Genomic DNA, 21522 nt, shown 5'->3' on the forward strand with positions numbered 1-21522 from the left:
CTCTTCTTCTTCCTTCTCAGGATCACATGCATCGATATAGCCTATGAGTACACAAAAGAGATCAGAGTATCTAGGATTTAATTATCTGGCTGATTATGGTGCTACACACTGTTAATCCTGAGTTATCAAGCCTCCATAGTACCAAGGGGTTCCTCTCCCAGTGATGACAGATATGGCCATACTCTGCTACATATCCAGCTGGAGCCATGGGTACCCCTGTGTAATCTTTGGTTTGGGTTTAGTCCCTGGGAGCTTTAGGGGTTCTGGTTGGTTGATATTGTTGTTCTTCCTATGAGGTTACAAACCCCTTCAGCTCGTTCAGTCCTTGGCCTAACTTCCCCATTGGGGTCCCCAAACTCAGTCCAATATTTGGCTGTGTGCATCTGCATCTGTATTGGTCCAGCTCTGGCAGACCCTCTCAGAGGACAGCTATACAGGGTTCCTATCAGTAAGCACTTCATGGCATCAGCAATAGTGTCTGGGTTTGGTGTCTGCAGATGGGATGGATCCCTAGATTGGGCAGTCTCTGGATGGCCTTACCTTCAGTTTCTGCTCCACTCTTTGTCCCTGCATTTTCTTTTGACAGGAGGAATTCTGGATTAATATTTTTGAGATGAGTGGCCCCACCCCTCAAGTGGGGGCTATGCCTATCCATGGATAAGCTCTCTACAGTTTCTATCTCCCCTTTGTTGGGTATTTTAGTTAAAGTCCTCCATATTGGATCCTGGGAACCTCTTGGGTACTTGGTATCTGGCACTTTCTAGTGGCTAACACCAGTTCCCCATCCCCACTGATACACACCCACTTTCAAATTCCTGACCCTCTGTCCTTCTCCCTCATCTCCTCCCATATCTGAACTGCCCCCCCTTTCCTTCCCAGATTCCTCACTCCCTCTACTTCCAAAAGATTACTCCCTTCCCCCTACTGAGTAGCACTGTAGAATATACACTTCTGTGTGATGTTCTTTCTTCTTGGGTTTTATATGGTCTGTGAGTTGTATTGTGAAAATTCCGAGCTTCTTTTTGGCTAATATCCACCTATCAGTGAGTACATACCATGTATGTTCTTTTGTGTCTGGGTTACCTCAGGATGATATTTTCAAGTTCCATTATTTGCCTGACAATTTCATGAAATCATTGTTTTTAATAGCTCAGTAGTACTCCATTGTGTAAATGTACCACATTTTCTGTATCCATTCCTCTGTTGAGGGACATCTGGGTTGTTTCCAGATTCTGGTTATTATAAATAAGGTTGCTGTAACATAGTGGAGTATGTGTCCTTGTTGTATGTTGGAGCATCTTTGAGTGTGGACCCAACAGTGGTATAGCTGGGTCCTCAGGTAGAGCTATTTCCAATTTTCTGAGGAACCTCCAGACTGATTTTGATTTCCACAGGGGATGTTGCAGCTTGCAATTCCACCAGCAATGGAAGAATGTTCCCCTTTCTCCACATCCTCACCAGCATCTGCTATTACCTGGGTTTTTGATCTTAGCCATTTTGACTGGTGTAAGGTGGAATCTCAGGGTTGTTTTGATTTATATTTCCCTGATATTTACATTTCTTTAAGTGCTTCTTGTCCATTTGAGATTCCTCAGTTGAGAATAGAGCTCTGTTCCCCATTTATAATAGAGCTATTTGGTTCTCTGGAGTCTGACATCTTAAGTTCTTTGTATATATTGGATATTAGCCCTCTATCAGATGTAGAATTGGTAAACATCATTTCCCAAAATGAAAGCAGTGTTAAAAGGAAAACTCATAGCTATGAGTGCCTTCAAAAAGAAACTGGCGAGACCATACATTAGCTGCTTGACAGCACACATGAAAGCTCTAGAACAAAAAGAAGCAAATACACACAAGAGAAGTAGATGGCAGGAAATAATCAAACTCAGGGCTGATATCAACCAAATTAAAAAAAAAAGGAACTATACAAAGAATCAACAAAACCAGGAGATGGATCTTTGAGAAAATTAACAAGATAGATAAACCCTTAGCCAGACTAACCAGAGGGCACAAAAAGAGTATCTAAATTCACAAAATGAGAAATGAAAATGGAAACAAAGCAGAAATTGAAGAAATTTTTAAAAATCATCAGATCCTGCCACAAAAGCCTTCACTCAACAAAAGTGGAAAATCTAGATGTAATGGATAATTTTTTAGACAGATACCAAGTACCACAGTTAAATCAGAATCTGATAAACCATCTGAACAGTCCCATAACTCCCAAGGAAATGGAAGCAGTCATTAAAAGGCTACCAACTGAAAAAGCCCCTGGACCAGATGGTTTTAATGCAGAATTCTATCAGATCTTCAAAGAAGTCCTCATACCAATCCTTCTCAAAGTATTTCATAAAATAGAAACAGAAGGAACACTACCTAATAAATTCTGTGAAGCCACAGTTACACTAATACCTAATCCACACAAAGACCCAAGAACTTCAGATCAGTTTCCCTCGTGAATATTGATGCAAAAATACTCAATAAAATTCTTGCAAACTGCATCCAAGAGCACAACAGAATGATCATCCATCATGATAAAGTAGGCTTCATCCCAGGGATGCAGGAATGGTTCAATATATAGAAATCCATCAACGTAATCCACTTTATAAAAAAACCCAAAGAAAAAATACATGATCATCTCATTAGATGCTGAAAAAGCATTTGACAAAATTCAACTCTCCTTCATGCTAAAAGTATTGGGGAGAACAGGAATTCAAGCTTCATTTCCATTCTTGACCTAATGATGGACAAAGTAGTTGAATTTGTTTATAGATGTTTAATTGGAAATATTTACAGGACAAAACAAGCCCAAAAGTCATTTCTTTTCTTTCTTTCTTTCTTTTCCTCTTTTTTTTTTGTTTTTGTTTTCCTCTCCTATTTTAAATTTCTTTTAGGTCTCCTTGTACCTGGGTCTCATTACTTGGGCCATTTTGAGGATCGTTTATTATGGATAATGATTCTAGAGTGTGGCTATACTTACTGCTGCATTAATGTTAAGGTCAGTACCCCTTGAAACTCTTCCAGTAGTCTTTACAGAGCATATGTCAAGTTTTACCCATTACGTACACATCAACAACTTAGCTTGAAAGAAGTGGATCTTATCCAGTGAAAATCCATGATAAATTTTAAAGATATATTTAAGTAAGCAACTATTGATAGCTGATTACATACTAGAGCATGATAACAAGACTACCTACATTTTTCTTGTCTTTTTAAAATGTATTAATATTAGTATTATTTTATTACACATATGGTGGTTTGCCTATATATGTGACTACATGCCTGATATGTATGGAGGTCAGAAAAGGGCATCAGATCCCCAGGAACCACCATGTGGGTGCTAAGAATCAAACCAGGGTCTTCTGGAAAAGTAGCCAGTGCACTTAACTGGTCTGAATCTCTCTGGCCATATCTCCTAGTCTTCTTCTTGTCATTCATGTCTAATTGAATATGTCAAAAATGTGAATCAGTAATTTCTTAAATTCCCATGTATTACATAAATATTTTCAATTTACTAAAAATGCCCTCCACATTACAACATTCTTCTTTCTTTTAAGGGCAAAATGCTCTATGAGAGTTGTGTATTCTAAATTCTCCCCATCTGCTTCACCTTACTCAACTGTTTGACTCTGTTGTCAACCTCGCACTTGTTGAAACGTTCAGTGACTTTCACCTTGCCAATAGCTCCGGTGTGCACTCGTAGCCAGCCCCACATAGCCAGGCAGCAGCAGCTGACCAGATGCTCTGGTTTCATGAGTTGTCTGTACCAGTCCTCCCAGACAGCTGTCATTCTGGTTGCTCAGGTCACACATAGTAGACATTGGTGTGCTTCCCACATTCAGTCTGACAGGATCCCTTCGTCCTGTAACTGTCTCTGTCTCCATCACCTCTCACCCCTGCTTGTTTCATCCTTTACCCACCCAGATCATTTTAGTAGCCTGTTAATCTATTATTAAGCAAAATGATCTTGAAAATAAGGTTAGTTCATGTCATTTCCCTGTTGGAAACCCTATAGAGCAGTGGTCCTCAGTCTGTGGGTTATGACCCCTTTGGGGAATTGAATAACACTTTCACATGGGTCCCATGAGAGATATCCTGAATATATTTACATTTCAGCTCATAAAAGTAACAAAATGACATTTATGAAGTAGCAATGAAAATAATTTATGGTTGGGGGTCACCACAACATGAGGAGCTGTATTGAAGGGTCACAGCATTGGGAAGGTTGAGAACCATTGGTACAGCGGATCTCTTTCATTCAAAGTCAAGATTTACTTCTACTTCTTGAACCTTATGTGCTACTTTAACCCCTGTTCTAGCCCACTGACTGTTTCCTCTCCCTTCAGGTAATCAATCACGTGTCACACCACCTTCAGGTGTTTTCTTTCTAGGTATTATAGCCATTGTATTTAAAACTATAGCCACTCCCATCCCAGCAGCCCCAACCCTTGCCTTGCCAACACTTAAACCTTCTAAAAACTGAATAAGTGATTCCTTTTTATTGTCTGTGTCCTTCACTCATGCAATGCCACTGGGAATGTAGTTCTGCTTTTATCCAAGAAAGTAACCTAAGGCCCTGTGATAGTGCTCAACACTATAGCGGACCTTTAGTAAACAGTCCTGAGTTCAGAGTAAATGGATACACTCTTCATCTTAACAAAGACTGGAAGAAAGTACTAGGAACCAAAATGCTGTCCCTTTACAACTGTGACACTCAAAATTCACTCCTCAGTCTACGTGAATTAACTGCAAATGGAAATGCATGAGTTTCACTTTGGAACAAATCAGAAACTGAGGGTTGGTCCACTGGGGTGATCTAAAGTACCCTTTACATCTTATAACTCACCTACACTTTGCTTGAATAGTCTGAGAAGGAACATGCAGACTATCGTGAGTATTTTTTTATTTTTTTATTTTATTAAATTTTTAAATCATACAGTTAATATTACACAATGACATAAATCCTTCTAATGGTCTGTCATGATTTTCACACCATTTATAGGTAACTTTTATTGGTCTATCTATTTATTTATTGGCTTTGGACTTACTAACATTTGTATTACTTTGAAATTTCTAAAACTTAATCTTCATAAACATATTTACTAATTTTCTTGAACTCCTTGGTAATTTCATATGCAGATAATGTAGTTAGGTCATACACACCCCCAGTCCACCCTCCAACTCCTTCCAGACTCTTCTTCCACCCTACCCCCCACCCCCATCAAGATGCCCAACCAAAAGCAAGTCTTGGTTTTGTTAGAACTCTGAGCCCCATCAGTGCTTCCTGAGTGCTGAGTGTGCAAGTGAGCAGGGCCATCTGCTGGAGCATTGACAACCTGTGCGGGCCACAGCCCTGAAGAAAGTTCTTTCTCCTTCCCAGGAAGCCATCAGTTGCCAAGCTCCTGTGCTAGGCTTAAGACATTGTGAGGCCTTTCCTGTGGACACCAGGATGGTGACTGCGTGAACAGGGGACCGCAGCCTCTCTGGCTTCCTGAGAGCAGCAGCTTCATCAGGTCCAGAAGACATAGTTTTGTAGCACTCCTGCTTAGCCTTCGGCTTGTGAGGTGTTTCGGCTCTCTCTTGCTGATACCCTCTAAGCTGTGAAAGAAGTGGGTGTATGTAGATGCCCACAGAGGGTGGAGCACCCCATCCTCACTCAGTGTCTAGGTGTCATTTTTCCTGTGAAATAAGAGGAACCTCCCAGGAGACAGGAGAAGGTCTATGTGGCATGTTGGTGGAGCAGCCCTTAAAAGTGGGTCAGGAAGGCACTAGTGGTTTTGTGATATATGTAAGTAAGTTACCAACTCTAATAGTGAAGAATAACTACTTTACTCCTTGTGTATTAGTTGTCAGCACAGCTAGACTGGGGACAAGTGATTCCCTTAATGAGCGCCTGGGGAATGTCTTGATGTCACCATATCCAGGTTTGCCTGTGAAGCTACATCAGCATGTATCAAAAATTGATACAGGCACAAACTCATTCACTCAACCCCTCATCTCATCTGGCTTAGACCCTGCCCTTAGTCAAGACCAAAGACAGCTCTTTATAAAACTTAGGCTGCAGTTGGTTGAGATAGACAGTAATTAAATAAATGTTATTAAAAATTAAAATAGGAATAGGATTTGATAATTCAGTACTTCCATACACTATAATAATTCTTTTGATCTCATATAAAGTAGGAAGAAAACAATACAGAATTATTGCAACACACTTAACTGTTCTGATCTTGCTTCCCCTCCTGCCAAACTAGTCTGAGTTACCAGTTTTTAATGTGTGAGGCATCCTTGACAGCAGATCATCTAATGAAGGTAAGGCACACTATGCCACAGTAAGTCTTAACTAGCCTCTAGTGGGATATTCTATAATTTTTTTTAAAATTGTAGTGGCCTTCCTTGTTATCTCTTTATCCAGCGTCAAATGTGCTGGCTGACATAAAGCTTAAGTGGTAGCTGCTCTTAGAGTTTGCGTTTTCCTTCTCTATATCTGTGTGATGAGATTCCACTGCACTCCTGAGATTGGTTTCTGTTCGCTGGAGAAGAGATGGTTGTGAACCCAAGCGCTTCTCTTTCCTCTTTAGGGGTTAGAATTGCAGGAAACATCCTGCCACACTGCTGAAGCCCAGAGAGTTGATGAAGTGTTTGAAAGTGCTTTCCAGCAGGAACACCCGCAAGTGTGTTCCCTTAATGAGCACCTGGAGAACGTCCTGACGCCATGTACGGTTTTGCCCGTGAGACTGTATTCTGATGCCAGGAATGTCCTAACTGGAATAATTGATTCTCCTGAAAACTTGAAGGAATTTAAAGATGACCTTGTTAAGGTGCTTGTGTGGGTGCTAATTCAGCACTGCTCCAAAAGGCTTACCATACAGGAGAATACTCACAAAACTGAGAATAAAGGAGAATCCTCACCAGTGGCTGGCATCAAACAGTCCACCATGCCCCAAATCCCTGGAAGACTTAGATAGTTCAAATTCAGACACTGTGCATGAAAGTTGTGATAGTAGTATTTTTGATAATGAACCAGCTATCAAAAACAGGAAGAAAAAAAAACTTAAGCTCAAAGTCTACCTTGTACAAATTTGCCTATTCCAGGGTCAGTAGATTCCCAGAGTGCAGATAAGCATTCTGCCGGCACTGGTACCAAAAATGATCTTTACAGGACGGTCATGTTGGGACTCATTGACAACAGTTGGGACTGTTGACAAAGGACAGCGAGAAGATGGGGCATATATTCCTTTCCCATCTCGCTTGCTGAGTTTACCTGAAGAATGGAGATCTAACTGCAAAATAATGGAGATGAGCCCCTTCTTTCCAGACGACTGTTATCAGTTTGTTCTAAGGGAATTGGAATGTTTCCACTCAGAAGGAAGGTCGTGTGTACTAGAAGAAATTGCAAAGGATACAGCTTTAAAAGACTTGTACGTTCATACAGTGATGGCTTGTTACATTGGCTTATTTGGAATAGACAATGGTGTGCCTAGTCCTGGTCAGCTAGTAAGAGTCTACAATGGTGGCTTGCCCTGGTCTGGCACCTTGAATTGGCTCTCAGAAAAACCAAAGCTTTTCCACCTAGTTCGGAAAGCATTCAGGTAACTTGTTTTGATTATATACAAGTTGTTCTTTTTTTTAATCACTAGAAGATTCTTTTATTTGTTTTTTTAGATTTAGTTTGCGTGGATTTTTTTTATAGGACTCATTGGATTTCTCCAGTTAGTTGCTTTCATTTTTCCCTCATTTTGTTTGTTTAAATTTTGTTGTTGTGTCTGTTGTTTTTGTCAGTATTGAGGGTAGAACTGGATATCCTGCCTCTACCTTCAGAGTGCGGCTGTTAGAGGCATTGGCCACCACTGCCTAGTTTATAAGGTGCTGGCATCAAATCAGGGCTTTGTTGTGATGGTCAGCAAGTACGCTGCCAAGTGAGGTATACCTCCCTCTATGTTTTTTATCTGAAATGGATGATTTCATTTTAGGGGAGGCAGGCTGTTAAGATGTGATCTCAGACCAGCCTTGAGCTCATTCTAGATAGGCAGGGATGGCCTGGTCACCTTGCCTCTGACACTGTCACGTATGTGTCCCCCTGTGTCCTCTGTGACTTACTTCCACGTCCAAGTCTTAAAAATATTGAACAAATTGCTTTCATCTCCAAGGTTTTTTTTAATATTCTGAAATTGTTTATGTTCCTATTTTTTAGGTATACACTGAAACTAATGGTTGATAAAGCAAGTTTGGGTCCAATAGAAGGCTTTAAAGAACTGACCAACTGCCTCAGAGAGTATGAGAGGGACTGGTACATAGGCTTAGTGCTGGAAGAACAGTGGAAAGAAGTGATTCTAGAAGAAAAGCTGTGTTTGTTCTGCCTGGGGTATGAGTCTAGTATGGTAAGACATTTCCATGCAGAAACCTTAAAGATTGGATGTCAATATGTAAAGGGACAGATAATGTGACTTTCTAGCTATGGATAATGTGTTAATAACAGTTAGAAGGCATAGCCTTGGTTCTGTTATTAGATAGTATAACTTGGAGTAGCCGGTTCATTTCCTTCTGCTGGCTGAATAGGGAAATAGACTATACTGTGCAGTTACCACACAACAGGTGACCTAAAGACAGGGCATGCAATCTGCATAGCACAGTTGACAAAATGTGTTCAGGTTCAAGTATTCCCCCTTCAAGTGTAAGAATTACCACTTAATATTACCTCCAAAAAGAGAAATTAATTTGTAAGTAGTTCATAGATGTGCAAAAGTTCGTAGATGTGTTAGATGCTGGGGTAGGCCAACTCAGCACCATGGATCCTGGTCTAGGTGGTAGCAGAGTTGGTCAGCTCAGGTAGGAGGGCAGGGCCAGCTCTACTCAATCCTCAGACATCAACCCAGGAAGCAACCCAGACCAAGGATGTCCCCATGGCCTTTGGTGGTAACATGGGCCACAGATATGAACATCGATCCCTGCAACCACAGGGCCACACCTAGACATGATCCTTGGCCTCAGCACAGTCCCAGGGCCTCACCATGGCCTTAGGTGGCAGGGCAGGCTTTTCACATTAGGCTATTCCTCACTATCCTCTTGTCTCCAGTTCTTCCTCACTCCATCGTGTACACACCATTCTGATTCTCTTTCTCTCACATTTCTCCAACACTTAGGATATAATCTTAGTGATGCCTGCACCTCTGGGTGTCCTCTGCCCAACCTATGCTGTGTGCCAGCAAACAGGAATTGCTTCTCATTATTTGTCAATACATTCCACTCTACATTCCATTGCTGTTCCTCCCCAAAACAAAGTTTACAGTCCTGACTGACCTACATGTCAAACATCTGGCTGCTGGCCATCTGCCCAGCTCTCAGCTCACTTGGCCCTGAGCAGCAAGCATGGAGATACATTTCTATCCTGTGTCACCTGTGACATTGTTTGTCAGGGCTCCCCAACATCACATTCTTTGCCTTCTCTGGGTAATCATTCTCAGAACCTTTGCTGCCTTTCCTCTTCTGTCTGACCTCTCAAGACTGTCACATCCTCAGCAATTTCCTCTGCAGCTCATCACCTACATACACTGGACACAGGCCAATCCATTCTAAAGACTGAAAATACCACCACCAAATTGATGTTAAACCGCATACACAGGCCTAACCCAACTGAACCACTTTATCACTTTCCTCCTATGTGTCACTTACTTTCTCTACCAGATGCTAAAATCTGACTCTCCTGACCTCTCCAAAGCTTACCCTTGGCCTCTAGGCAGTCTGCTCTTGTCTTCTAATGGAGAGCTAGAAAAACTCATTCAAAGAATAAAACCCAGAGGCCTGAGCTCTGGAGTTGGCTGTTCCCTGCTAGAAGCACAAGATGCCCTAGAAATGACAATTGAAAGTTTGAGAAGCTAAGAAATGCTTTGTGAAAAAAAAAGTACAGCTCAGGGTTTCCAAAGAAGGAGGAGTAAAGCTGGGGATCCTAATAACTGAACACACAGGGCTGGAGATAGGTTCTAATTCAGAGGTGGAGAAGTCAGGGTAATGTGAATTCCGACTCCTGTAATCTGGCTTAAGGGGCCTAGATTTCTTTTGGCCCCAGTCACCACTCATTGGATGTACATCCTCTCTAGACATAGTTTTAAGGTGTTGTTGTAAAAATATAAGAAATATAAAAGTATTGGTTGTCTTTTACCTCACTAGGTCCGGCACCTCAGTGTCCCAAGATATCTTCTAAATATGTTGGAAGAAACACATCCCAACTCCGCGGTGGCCCAGTGTCTCTTGCTGCCGCACACTTTCCTACATTCAAACTGTCACATAAAAGAACACAATAATCTTTGACCCAATTGATAAGATATAATTGACCACCTAAACATACAAAGCCCAGTACCATCCATCCCTTAAGAACATTTGTAACAACCTGTGAAGGTACGGCATGGAATCCTAATGTTACCCACCATGGCTTCTCACACTCTCCTCTCTCCTGTCTCCTCCTTTCTCCTGTAGTCTCCTCCTCTTTCAAACTTCTCTCCTGCACATCCTTCCTTCTCCTCCAATGACAGGCCTCCTTTATCCTGTACCTGCCCCTCAACTGTACTTTACAAATTCAATGGGGAGGTTCTGGTGAAGTCACCTGATTCCTGAGTACTTGACTAGGCAGCTGTCCTTGGGGCAGTGTAATTAGCATCAAAATACAGATAACTTCAGGGCAAACCACATTTCCCCCTTTTTGTCCAGTTAAAAAGCCTTTTCACTTATATATAAATTGAGTACAATTATTACCTTTCTACAATTTATAAAGCATATGATATTCTCAACACCCAGTCCATCACTATATCAGTTAAACAGAACATTTAGTTATCCATTCCAGCTTAAGAAAGGCTTAAAATCTACATTATATCTTGGCTAGCTTGTATACTATCTGACAACTATTCAATAAAATATGTATATTCAGAGTTAAACAGCCTGATAGGCTATGAGACTATAATCGCTCTTCAACCCCATCAGAAATCTGAGAATAACCAAATATCTATACACATGGGAAGCCTAACATGGCTTCTAGAACTGAGAGGTTGCAGAAACAAATCTCCACTAGCACAGTCCCCTGTTAGTAACATGTGAGCACAAGTCTTCAGCCTTCTGGCCCAAAATCAACTTACAGACTCTAGAAATGCAGATTTTGAAGGGCTGATCACCCTGTCTTGGCAGGGTTTATCAGTCAACTATTCTGCATAATTTGTCCTTTTCTGGACAGTATTAGTCTGCAGATGAAACAGGTAGTTTTGTGTAGTGGCTGCCTAGCCACCAAGTATTGCCTCACCTGGACATAGAGATGTCCAAATTTTTCATTAAATCCACCAAAGGGTAAGTATTAGGAGCAGATATGTCTCAACAAAAGATAAATGACTTTAAATCTCAAATTTTGTGGATTTCTGACGTTTTAGAAAAACATCTATCTATATAAGACAATCTGGACTCTTTTCTACATATCCAATATATTATCTTGAAAGTACTCTCACAAACTCAGAGCCATGAATTTGCTATTTGAACCTTAACTCACAGGTATAATCAACTCAGAAGTTTATAATGACAACAATAGAAGGACTGGCTCTAAACCTTGTACTTTTAAACTCTTATAACAAATAAATTTTATACCAAAACAAAGATATGATTTAAGTTTAGTTACCAAATGAGATTATAACTGTACAATTCAATCTAGATAATTCCTCCCTTTTAAATTACAACCAATTTTAAATTCCACATAAAAACAACTTTAGAATAACCACTTTCAGCCCCCCAGAGTCCAGGGAATTGGGGTGACGACTCCTCTATAATTTCTTCAAGCTGTACATGGGCGTTGAGATATCTTTCAGGGTAGGGGGTAGGATGATATAAAGCAAATGCTGTAGCCGATGGCTCCTGACTGGACCCAGCTGAAACTCCTTGAGACCAGGATTCCAAGTAGGCACACTCTGTAAAATACAACTCTCAAGACAAAAGTTTAGAATCGAAATCTCTCTTTGTTTGATTCTCCTGCATTAATTTTTCAGGCGGTCTACCTCTATCAAATCTGATCAGTATGACTCTGTGAGGTTTTCAGAGCCTAATCATACTTTTTAAAAATAAAAAGACAAAATCTTTTCCCCAAAATATTGTGTTCCTTAGTCTGTAACCAGAAAAGCTTGTATCTTGTACTCTCTCCCAGAGTAATAATATAAAACTCAAAGTCACACCCATTATGAATATTAAACAATTTTTTAAAAGAAGAAGCAAGCTAAACAATGAGTCTGATAGGCTTTTGTACTCTATGATATCAGGAAATGAACCCAAAATTCCCGTGGAGCCCACATTAAGAGAATTCGAGCTTCCTGTTGTGGTAAATATCAAAAGTAACCACAAACCTTTGCTAGCCAGCATCAACGAGCCATATGGCCTTTAGTGGGATAATTCATAAAACAAACCAAATACCTTCTATCAGTTCCAGTATCAATAAGTAACACATCAAACCAGGAATTTAGCCCAAAATATCTCAATCTGTCAAGCTCTCTACCCAGAGCCACAGATTTTTATTTAACCTTAGTAACTTCTATAATATATGTCTGCATTCACTCTCCCTGGTGTGACAGATATTTATCACAACTCTCTACTTGGAGTTAGTGACCAATTTTTCCCTATCTAAGTTCCAAATCATAGATGAAAATCTCCACGTGATTCAGGTAATCTCTTTACTCTCATTAAAACAAACTTAAACATCTTCTATCAATTCTAAAACCAATAAGCAACTTAAAACTCAGGACTTTAGCCCAAAATATATTCATCTGTTAAACTCTCTACCCGGAGCCACAGATTTTTCTTTAACCTTAATAACTTCTACAATATATGCCTGCATTCACTCTCCCTGGAGTTACAGACATTCATCACAACTCTCTACTTGGAGGTAGTGACTAATTTTTCCCTATTTTTTGAACCGTGGATGAAAATCCCCACCTGATTCTCTTTACTCTCTTTTCCTAAAAACTAATTCTGGGGTTATGTTTGTAACCCCAGAATTGGATGGAGTAGAAAATGGGAAAAATTCCAGGGTCTTCCTGGCTAACTGGTTCAGGACAAAACAAAGCTCCAGGGTCAATGAGAGACCCTGCCCCAAATAATAGAGAGCAATAGAGGAAGGCAGTAGACATTTTCCTCTGACCTTCACGCTTTTTCCAGGGATGAAAAAAAGGCAGACAGAGAGAGAGAGACAGAAAATCAGAATTTATCTGATTTTATCTATGAAAGTTATATTTTTAGAAACTTTTTTGAGAAGTACAAATGTCAAAGCAGCAATAAAATTTAGGACTTTTTTGTTCGACATCGAAGAATTACATACTTATAATGGTATGAAAATTACTAATTACTTCATGACAAAGACTCAAGTCATAGAGCTGACCTTACTTTATGCATTGCTAAATTCTTTTGAGGGAGACAGGACAAACGAGACTCTCTGGGTTAGTTCACACAGACTAAGTAATCCAATGGTCTATTAATATAAAATGTTACTTACTCTACCAAACTCCTGAAAATAACTTTGTTAACCACATCATGGGAACATTTGTCAGGTATGTCTTTTCCTTTCAAAGTGGTCTTCTCTGAGGGGAAATACAGAGGGTCAGAGGGCCTTGTGTACACAGACAAACAAACACTGAGAAAGCCGGGAAAGTTAGACATACAGACTTGTCTCTTCACAGAAAGGATGTAATTTACAACTTGGTGATTTTTTTTTCTATCTGTAGGCCATGATTCACATGAATTCCCTGGATTACTATGTTCGTTTATCAAAGATTGTTTTTACCCCCTTAAGTCTTTTTTTTTCCCCTTTGGTCTCCTCCATGGTTTGTCTCCTCAGTCACTGCCCACAGGACTCTGAGAAGTCATAGGAATATGCAAGCGCAGACTCAAAGCCCAGCTTCATCTCCAACGTTGTGGAAAGGGACTATACATCATCAGGCAGTACGCTATGATCCTGTATGCCACTAGGACAGAGCCCAGGGAGAGTGACCTGCCAGGATGTCCATGTTGGAACCCCCTTAAGTGTTGAGCATTACTTCTCAGTTACTAAAACCTATGAGAGATGTCATTTATACTTTTCAACAGCCTAAGTGGCCTCTATGGTATCTTAGGGCCAGACCAATCCTGGCTCCCACAGGCATGGTTTACCTCTCCCTTATCTTAAGCATTGCTTCTAAGTCAACAGAACCCATCTTTAAGGAAGACGTCATATGTACTTTGTAAGGATTTCAATGTAAACATATCTTAAACTTTGTTGTTTAGTCAGGACTGAGTTAATTGTAACCAGGAAAGTTTTTTCCAAAATTATGCTGTGCTTAAGTATGGCTAAAATAAACCACCCAATGACAGATTCCAGAAGTTTGAACCAGTGACACATAACTAAAGTCTTACTGAACTGAATCTCACTCTTGCCTCTCCTCAGATCATTCTGCTGCTAGCCATAGAACTTGCAAGGACCCACACAGGAAAGCATATAAATAGTTGAAGCTGTGAGAGCAACAAACTCCATCTCAGCCTCAGGCACTCTTCTGCCATACCGGAAACTCCAGTTGGTAAAACTAGATCACAAATAACTCACCCACATACTCTTAACCCCTATACACTTCCACTGTGCTACACATACCCTATCTGACCGAGTCACAGGGTCTACTTCTCATTGTCATACTTCACACACCCTGGCTGTGCAAACAGAGAATATGAGACACTTCTTCAAGTCCCCATGCCCTACCCAGCACAGACAACCATCACCCCACATTAATCCTGGCAGGTCACATCAACAGCATGCACTCTTCCACCCTAGTGCTCACTTGTGGCACACCTGAAGCCAATACTGAGTCCCTAGTGTACAATACAGCCATGTCTCACACCCATGAGCTCCCTCTGTCTCCCATCATTGTGCACACTCTGGTTCCTGAGGTCAGAGGCCTTGTAACCATCTGTCCCTGACCCCATAATCTCACAGCATTTGAGCACCTAATTAGTGAAGTCACTACACAGAGCCTGCAGCCCACAGCCCTGCCACAGAGAGCCCACTCTGACTCATGGTGTTAGAGGAGAAGGCCTTTACCCTTGGCCTTCTGCACACACTTATCCATACCAAGTACCCTGGATTGTGGGATCAGAACATACGTGGCTACCCTTCTATCCTAGCATTCCTAGAGCCTCACAGAACAGACCTCAGTCACCCTATCCATGAGACAGCACCAAGAATCCCCACAACTGAATTATAGAGACGTACAAGAATAAAGCCTTGACTTCAAATCCCAGCACTTGAATAAAAAGCTAGGCAAGGCCACAGGTACCTGTAACTCTAACATTATGGTAGATGGAATAGAGGCAAGAGCGTTGATGAGGTTTACTAGTTGCTGACCCAGCTTCCAAATCAATGTGAGTGCCTTTCTGAAGGAAATGAAAGGAAAATGACAAAGCATGAGATAAAACATCCTCCTCTGGCTTACATACATACACACACTGTTATATGCTCTCACACACCTGTACACATGTGCACATTCACCACATACAAACCATAGATGACACATACATACTTAGACTTGAATATACATATACACAAAGTAGCAGTAATAACTAAATAAAAAGGAAAATGTCAGCAACAAAAAGAACAGAGCCACATATGCAGACAGGCCCCTCAGAGTAGCAGCTGCCTTTTCAATGAGAACTTACAAAGCCAGAAGTGAACAAAAGAGTGGAGTTCAAGCTCTAAGAGACCGTGGCTGCTGGCTCAGACTATCATTCCTAGAAAAACTATCACAACTGGAAAAGTAAGAAAACTTTGCCAGACTCAAAGCAGTAGGTGGCCACTAAGTCCCCTCTACAGAGGACACTAGATAAATGTCTTCAGACTATAGAGAAGGATAAACACATCCAACAGACAATTACTAGGCAACTAAGAACTAAGAAAACGTCAAACTTGCTGGAGAGATGGCTCAGTGGTTAAAAGCACTGACCGCTCTTCCAGAGGTCCTGAGTTCAAATCCCAGCAACGACATGGTGGCTCACAATCATCTGTAATGAGATATGATGCACTCTTCTAGTGTGTTTGAAGACAGCTACAGTGTACTTATATATTTTTTTTAAAAAAAGAAAGCATTCAAACTCTATAAAAACCAACAATACCATAGGAATTAATATACCTTTCAATAATAAGTCTATTATCAGTGGACTCAAATTCCCAATCAAAAGACATACAGTAGAAGATTGGATAAGAAAAGAAAATCCTTTTTTATATTCCCCATGCCTCTTAAGAAATACACTTCCCCATTAAAGATAAATATGAACTTACCATGAAGAATGGGGAAAAATATCCCAAGTAAATGGAACTAGGAAAACAAGCAGGGCTTACAGTACCTCATAAAACAGGCCTCAAAGCTGCTCTACTAGTTTCTAATGTAAACTTAAAACAGACCAAGGGAATAGGAAAAAACAACAACTGAGGCATCTGCTTAATTAAACTTGCCATGGGTGTGTCTATGGGGTATTTTTTTAATTGCTGACTAATGTGACTGGTCCCAGCCCACTGTGGGCAGTGGCATTCTCTAGGCAGGTGGACCTGGGTTATTTAAAAGAGCTGACTAAACATGAGCAGGGGAGAGTAGGCCAGTAGGAAACAGCATTCCTCCACATCTCAGTTTCAGTCCTTGCACTTGCTTCCCTCAGTGGTGAGCCATGACATGCAATTATAAACTCCTTACCTCCCTCAGGATCCCTTTGAACAGAGTGTTTCATGGCATCAATAGAATGAAGTTCACATCTAGATTATAAAAGCTGAACGTTGAAGCCTAGTATTAGTAAATAGTTGATAAATCCTGTTTTGTTCAGACAGAAAGGATAGAAATATCCAATATCCAGAAGAGAACACAGTGCTTTCATTTCTCATAACCTGAAAAGAATATAAGAAGGCATCCTCAAGATTGATGGGAGAAATGAGGTAACATTGGAAAACTCTCAGAGCTGTACCCAATCCCTACTCTCTTCTTAGGAAATGCTAATTGTTCTTAATACTGAGAATGTTTAATCTGTTATTTGAAACAAAACAGGATAGTCAATGGTCATGATATCTAACTCCTCCAGCCAGAAACAGTGAAGTTCCTAATATTCATGGCCTAAATTTTCTTCATCACGTCCTATGAACTTATCATTTACCTGTTAAAATCCTTATAGAACCCCCATGACAGAGGTATTCATACTTTAGATCTCAGAAAAAGGAAAGTTTTGCAGAGATTAATTTACTGTAGTACACTGTAAATTCTGTCAGGATGGAATCTTTCTGTCTTGGGTAAGCTGTGGCCTATGTCACTAGAAAAGAGACAAGATACACAGGACATTAGATACCCAGGTGCTCTGGTGAGGTTCGGGGATATCTACAGGATAGGCACTGGATAGAGCTCTACAGTGCACACATTCAAATAAGGTCAGTTTTTCTTGATACAGGTCAAACTGAGGACTCTGTACTGAGCAAGTACTCAATCACTGAGCTGCACTCTTAACCCTAAAGAGGTTCAGTATGTGAAAACACTACTCTATCTTAGACTTGAAAAAATAGAACTTGTCCTTAAAGGGTAAAAAAGAGGTAACATACTATGACAGATACCTCTTATGGGGAGGGAAATAAGCATGCACCATGTTTAAAGAACATAAGAAACAAGAAAGTAGAAACCTGACAAGAATGACACAGCTAGTGTGATTTGCCTGATCAGAAATTTCATAAAAGGAGTAGGGAGGAATTATTTCAGTTCATAATAAAGTGTGCATGTGGTACAGCCCTGATATAAAACCCTATCAAGGGGTGGTCACGACTTTTACATCAGGGAGGTTAGTGAATCCTCATATCCCTAGTGCTTGATTGTGAATGCCCTCATGTTTAGGTTTGCTAAGCAAATGTCAAACAGAAGTCCCTGCCCTACAGAGTATAATGAGTAAGAAGAGACCAAATTGAATGTTGATGAATGGCAAAGTATTGAGATGTTCGCTCCACCTCACACCGGTCAGAATGGCTAAGATCAAAAACTCAGGTGACAACAGATGCTGGTGAGGATTTGGAGAAAGAGGAACACTCCACCATTGTTGCAAACTAGTACAACCTCTATGGAACTCAGTCTGGAGGTTCCTCAGAAAATTGGACATTATACTACCTGACAACCCAGCTATACGACTTCTGGGCATCAACCCAAAAGATGTTTCAACATACAACAAAGACACCTGCTCCACTACATTCATAGCAGCCTTATTTATAATAGCCAGAAGCTGGAAAGAACCCAGATGCCCATCAACAGAGGAATGGATTCAAAAAGTTGGTACATCTACACGATGGAGTACTACTCAGCTATCAAAAACAATGACTTCATGAAATTCATAGGCAAATAGAAAATATCATCTAGAGTGAGGTAACTCAATCACAGAAAAACACACATGGCATGTACTTACTGATAAGTGGAGATTAGCCCAAAGCTCAAATTACCCAAGATACAATCCACAGACCACATGAAGCTCAAGAAGGACGTCCAAAATGTGGATGCTTCCGTCCTTAAAAGGGGACAAAAATATTCATAGGAGGGGATATGGAGACAAAATTTGGAGCAGAGACTGAAGTAATGCCCATGCAGAGCCTGCTGCACATAGGTATACAGCATATATATGTGTGTATCCACCAAAACTAGATATTGTTGATGAAGCAAAGAAGTGCATGCTAACAGGAGCCTGATAATGCTGTCTCCTGAGAGGCACAGCCAGAGTGTGTCAAATACAGAGGGTAATGCTAGAAGCAAACCATTGAACTGTGAATGGGGTCCCCATTGGAGGAATTAGAGAAAGGATCAAAGGAGCTGACAGAGCTTGCAAACCCATAAGAACAACAATACCCACCAACCAGAGCTCCTAGGGACTAAACCACTATCCAAAGACTGTCAATAAACAGACCCATGGCTCCAGCTGAACACATAGCAGAGGATGGCCTTCTTGGACACCAATGGAAGGAGAAGCCCTTGGTCCTACCAAGGCTGGCCCCATAGTGTAGGGGAATGTTGGGAGGGTAGAAGGAGGGTATTTGGGGAGGGGGAACACCCTTATAGAAGAAGGGGAGAGGAATGAGATAGGGGGCTTATGGTTGGGAAACTGGGAAAGGGACTAACATTTAAAATGTAAATAAAAAATATCCAATTAAAAAATATATAAAGCCTATCCCCATTCATGGTTCTTCTCCTAGTCACCATATCCCAGGCCACAACTCTGGCAGAAGCCTCCTTTTCTAACAGATGCTATGCTGGCTGTCACAACTTCTAGTAGGCCACTTGCCAGTTGATTGCCCCCATACTTTCTGTTACTGTCCAACCTACCCACAACTGTTCTTCTGTTCTTTGGCCTATCCCCCAACTCTACAAGAGGTCTCCTGCTTGACCAGAGGTCACAGCAGCCACCATAACTGCAGCCCCCAACTCACGCTGAAATCCCAGCTCAACCACACAGAAAATATTTTAACCAACTATAGAAGAAAAAATTTTAACTTAAAGAAAGACATGCCTATAAAGGTACAAGAAGTCTAAAGAACACCAAAATAGAGTGAGCCAGAAAAGAAAGTTTCCTTGCCACATAATAATCAAAACAATAAAAGTCGAAATTAAAAGCTACAAGGGAAAAAGACCAAGTACAAATAAAGGTAAACAAGTAAATTATACCCAAGTTCTCAAAGGAGACTCTAAAAGCCTCTAAAAGACTCTAAAAGTCTAGAAAAACTTCCAATCACCATAAATAGAGGAAACAAGATACTCCACGATAAAGTCAAGTTTAAACAATATCTACCCACAAATCCATCCCTATAGAAGAATTTTACTGAAAGGAAAATTCCAACCCTAGGAGGTTTACTACACCCACGAAAAAAACAGGAAATAATCTTATACCAGCACAACCAAAAGAGGGGACACATACACCACCATGAACACCACTACCACCATAAACAACAAAAATATAGTAGGAATGAACAATTATTGGTCATTGATATCTTTCAATGTCAATGGACTCAATCATTCACCAAAAGACACAGACTAACAGAATAAATGGAAAATCAGGATCCATCCTTCCACCGTACATAAGAAACACTCCTCAACATCAAAGATAAACATTAACTCAGAGTAAAGGACTGGAAAAAATTTTTTTCAAGCAAATGCCCTAAGAAACAAGTTTCTGAAGCCATCTAATATCTAACAAAATATACTTTAAACCACAGTCAACCAAAAAAAAGTGGGAAAGAACACTTTATGCTTATCAATGAAAACACCCACCAAGATAACCTTACAATTCTTAGCCTCTATGCCCCAAATTCAAAGGCACCCATATTTACAAAGGAAACACTACTAAAACTTATATCACTGATCAAACCTCATACATTGATAGTGAGGCACTTCATTTCCTCATTCTCACTAATGAACATGTCATCCAGAGAAAAAATAGAAATAATAGAGCAAACAGATATTACGAACCAAATGGACCTAACAGGTTGCCTACAGAATATTTTACCCAAGCAATAAAAAAATATGCTTCTCAACACTTCCCACAACATTCTCCAAAACTGATCACATACTTGGTCATGAAGCAGGTCTCAACAGATTCAATAACATTGAAATAACCCATTTCGATTTCAGACCATCATGGACTAAGCTGGACTTCAACAATAACAGAAACAAAAGAATGCTTATAAATTCATGGAAAGTGAATAACTCTCTAATGAAAGACAACTGGGTCAAGGCAGAAATAAATTAAAGACTTTCTAGAATTCAGTGACAATAAATACACAACACACTCAGATTTATGGAACATAATGAAAATGGGTATAAAACAAGATTTCTAAGTGCCTAAATAAAGAATTTGGAGAGAATTCATACTAGCAACATATCAGCACACCTATAAGTGTAGGGGGAGGGGGGAAAGCAGCTCATCCGAGATGAGTAGATGGCAGGAAATAATCAAACTGAAGGATGAAATCAATAAAATAGAAACAAAGAAAACAATGCAAAGCATTAATGAAATGAAGTGTAGGTTCATTGAGAAAATTAACAAGATAGACAAACACTTATCCAAACTAACTAAAAGACAGAGAGAGAAAATATTCAATTTAACAAAATTAGAAATAAAAAGTGGGGCATAAACACACACACACACACACACACACACACACACACACACACACACACATATAAGAAATCCAAAAATCAATCCTTAGGTCATAATTTAAAGAACTGTATTTTACAAAATCAATGAAATCAATATGAGAGCCCCTAAGCAAATAGAAGCAGTCATTAAAAGTGCCCCTCCTCCCCTGGCAAATGATTTTAGTACCAAGACTTTCAATCCTCCTCAAATTATCACAAAATAAAAACAGGAAATATTGCCAAATTCATTTTAGGTGGCCACAGTCCAGAGTGAAGAAAGATGCCTAGTAATGAGGAATTTGGACCCTGAACCAGCCATATTATTTAACAAGGCAAGGATCCCTGCCCTGGACAT

The 21522-nt window shown here is 40.2% G+C and overlaps 1 non-coding gene and 1 pseudogene across 2 annotated transcripts; one reads left to right on the forward strand and one right to left on the reverse strand.

Annotated features, from left to right (window-relative positions):
• Positions 1-2740: 2740 nt before the first annotated feature.
• Positions 2741-11625, forward strand: Pcnx4l1 (pecanex 4 like 1; annotated as a pseudogene). Its single transcript, XR_015622646.1, has 4 exons — positions 2741-2995; positions 6576-7586; positions 8189-8375; positions 10162-11625. The product of XR_015622646.1 is annotated as a pecanex 4 like 1 (transcript).
• A 2191-nt stretch (positions 11626-13816) lies between these two features.
• LOC120093316 (small nucleolar RNA SNORA73 family) lies at positions 13817-14020 on the reverse strand. Its single transcript, XR_015623557.1, has one exon. It is a non-coding gene; the product is annotated as a small nucleolar RNA SNORA73 family (small nucleolar RNA).
• Between the last annotated feature and the right edge of the window lie 7502 nt (positions 14021-21522).

The sequence above is a fragment of the Rattus norvegicus genome, chromosome 6, assembly GCF_021556685.1.
Source record: "Rattus norvegicus strain SHRSP/BbbUtx chromosome 6, alternate assembly SHRSP_T2T, whole genome shotgun sequence".
In the NCBI taxonomy this organism is placed as follows: Eukaryota; Metazoa; Chordata; class Mammalia; order Rodentia; family Muridae; genus Rattus; species Rattus norvegicus.